The following is a 3,646-nucleotide window of genomic DNA, read 5'->3' on the forward strand; positions in this document are numbered from 1 at the left end:
CCTTTTTACATAAAAACTTTAGAATACCACTGCATAATTCTTTATATTTAAATCTTTCTCTTGGTCATTTGTTCAATGCTTCCAAAAAAACATTTTTCCATACTGACATGTCTTTATACATGTGATGGTCAATACTTTCAGGTCATGCTGTCAATTCTATGTTGACTGTTGCTAATATTTTGTCAATTTCTTCTAAAAGTATTTCTCTTTCAAGTTCCTTATTATCATGTTCTGAAAGCATCTTTACCTTTCACTGTTTCTTTCTCTCTATCCTTTTATTTTAAGCATTTCTTTTACATACCACAACTTCAAATATTTTTCTTGTTTACTTTGAATCTTACCTGTTACATCTTTCATTTCTCTCATTATACTATTATCTTCTTTAACTATTTTACTCAAATATGGAGACATTTATTTTCTTCCCTGCAAGAAATATCTTTGTTTATATAATAACTATTTAATTTTCTCTTGATTCATGTCATATAATTCATTTTCTTTACTAAAATATTCTCTATCACATGTTTCAGTCTTATTGAATGCCTTATTACTTAACTTACCATAATATTTTTCAATCAATGTTATTTTAAAGAAAATTACTCAACCTACCATAATCTTTTGTACTTCGCTCCTATTTTGCAACTGCTATTCTATATAATGCTTCTTATATTTTTCTTTAAACACCATCCACCATTCAGACCAGTTCTTATAAAAAAAATGCATATACTAGTGTGATCATTCCAGAGCTCCATAACTATCACTTTTCTTTCTTTTCCCCATTTTTTCTCATTGAGCCTCTTTATTCTTTTTCCTATTTTTATATATTCTTATTTTTAATATGTATCCAAATGATAACATGATCTGAAAACCCTGTTTCCATCATACCATCCTCTACTCTGTATTACTGCTGATATCAAGAAATAATCTATTTCTGTTCTATGTTCACTTTTACTATATATTCACCTATTAGAGCCCCATAATCTAAACTTTCCATACTTAATTACTTTTAACATTTTATTCACATAACCACCTGTTTTCTTTTTTTTTTTCAAACCAAAAAGTCACCTAAATTATAATATCCATATTATCTAAAATTCTTTGAAACATATTTCCCTTTCCTTACTTGTAACATATGCATAAACTGAAATAATTCTATATACATGCTCTTTCCATCTTATATTTAAAACTCTTACTCTATCTGTTATAACTGTCACATCTAATATTTTAATTGAGTCTTTACACAAAACACATGTACCTGTACAAATGTATCTTCTTAAATTCCATGCTACATCAGCCCCCCCATAATCTTTCTCTTTGTACCCTTTCATACTTATTTAAAAATCTTATATCTTCCAAGATAATCATATCTGTGTCAAGTCTTTTTCACCATTTCAGAATATCTCCTAATTAAGTTTTACATGCTATTTATGTTTATAGCTTCTAATCTACAGTTATCTTTCTTTCCTTTTAAGTATTATTTCTAAATAATTTTTTACCTTATGCATTATTTCCCTTTCTTTTTCTTTTATATTGTTTCCAATACATTTTCTTTTTCTTTCCTTCACTACATCCCAATTTACATCTTCATTATCACTTATTTCTAATAACTTATTCTATTTATTTATCTTTATTAATTTCTTCCCTCTGTTCTCCACCTTCCTCTTTGTTATATCCCACCATTTCTTTTCTCTATGTGTTTGCTCTTGTTCTTTTTATTTTTGATGAATGTCTGACTCCCCTTCTAAAATATCTACACTTTCTTTACAATCCATCCACATGTGACCATTTTTTTTATTTATTGCATTTAAATTCACATTTTTTGGCATCATGTCCCATTTCTCCATATGTATACAATTTGTATTTTTACACAGTTGTTGATTAAATTATCAGATTTCCCACATAAAAATAATGTGTTTTTGATTGACCCTAATATTTCACCACAACGTTATCACCTTTGACATTTGTAATACTAGGAATATGTACAATATTTTGATTGTCCATTTTAAACATGACATTACAATCCATAAACTTCTATTATTAGAAACTTTCAAAATTTATATAACATTTGCACATTTTCTTAAAAGTTCTTTCCATCTTCCATTCTGAATCAAATATGTATATGTATATTTTTTGTTTGTTTCCAAACTAAATGTGTCAACATATACCTGTTCAATGGATACCTGTCTTTCTTTTCCTCATATTCACCTAAAATTGTTCCATTATATAACCAGTCTGAAATATAATGTCACAAAAAGTTTCCTTGTTTATGTGAACAAAAGCTCTTATCTCAGATACCTTTATACCTCAAGGCATTATTTTATCATCCCAAACTTTATACCTGTCCATGTTTTCATCTTCTTTACTGGAAATTCTTACAGTGAAGCTTTTTTGTTTACCTTTTGTTCTGCATTGTTCAAATCATCTTTTTTTTCTTGCTTCTCCTTTCCATTTCTGTATAGGATTTTTGCTTCATGATAATATGTACTTCTTCCATTTGAATTTTGCCCATGATGTCACCCTAAGAGGTTTCTATCTCAGTCTTAGGCTCATTTGTATTGAACATATCCATTAATAAATCATCCTGCAACCCCTTGATTGGAGGGTTGTAATAAAAGATCCATTAGCTGGTTCCTTTTCTTCACTAAATAAATGCTGCTGAAATAACTCCTCTGAATCGGTAAAAGGCTTGACCACTTTTTCTATCCTTCTCTTCCCTTCTACATCTTCATTATCACATAAAGAAGGCTTCACTGTCTTCTCTCTCCCTTCAGTAATCACATCCTCAAAAATTCACTCAAAAGACTCACCTGGCATCTCTCCCACAGTATAACTCCATTTTGGAAGGCTGGCCTGCCTTCTACTGTCTCTTGACAACTTCTAACATCATATTTATGATATCTGAAGGCTTGACTACCTTCATAGAAACAATATTACCACAGCACAGCTCCTGTAGGTCCATTCTTCTCCTTCCCTGCTTTTCTGAGCCACCAACTACACTGGGAATGGAAACAGGAAGTAAACAACTGTGCAACCATCTTACTCACAACTGCAATTAAGGAAAGTTCCCAGGCGTCCTTCCCAAATTTCTCCTGGTCAATACAAATAATATCTCCCCACTGATGTAGTATGGCTGTTCCAGTCAACAAAAGGTATAAATAAATAACTATATGGTTGCAACTACATTTCAGTTGTATCATTTTATCTTTGTATGTTGACCTTTTTAATGCATCAGAATAATTAAGTAGGTATCATTATTTTATCTCAATGGACCTTCCACTGTAAAGTAATCTTGGAGCTTTTTTCCATAATCCATTCAAGCCCCCTTTATTAGAGTCATGCTAGGCATAAGAAAATCATTTTTTTAACTTCCATTTAAATAGAATGGCAGTAGTATGAGTCATTCAAATCTTGCACAACTTCTGGAATGTAATTTCATTTTGGCATGTTTGATTGAATTCCACTGATTTGCATGTTTAGAGCAGCTCTTACCTCTTTGAAAGTAGATTTAGATGCTCAACAAAACCGAGTAACCAAACTTCATGTTTTAAGGCTTATAATTTTTAGCCCATGTTCTGATAGGCCTTCTCCCACATTGTTTGTGAGAAGCAAAAACTATCCTTATAATCCAGGAGCTGCTAATGGACCACTC

This window comes from Protopterus annectens, chromosome 10.part0 (assembly GCF_019279795.1).
Source record: "Protopterus annectens isolate FY-2018-M chromosome 10.part0, PAN1.0, whole genome shotgun sequence".
Lineage (NCBI taxonomy): Eukaryota > Metazoa > Chordata > Ceratodontiformes > Protopteridae > Protopterus > Protopterus annectens.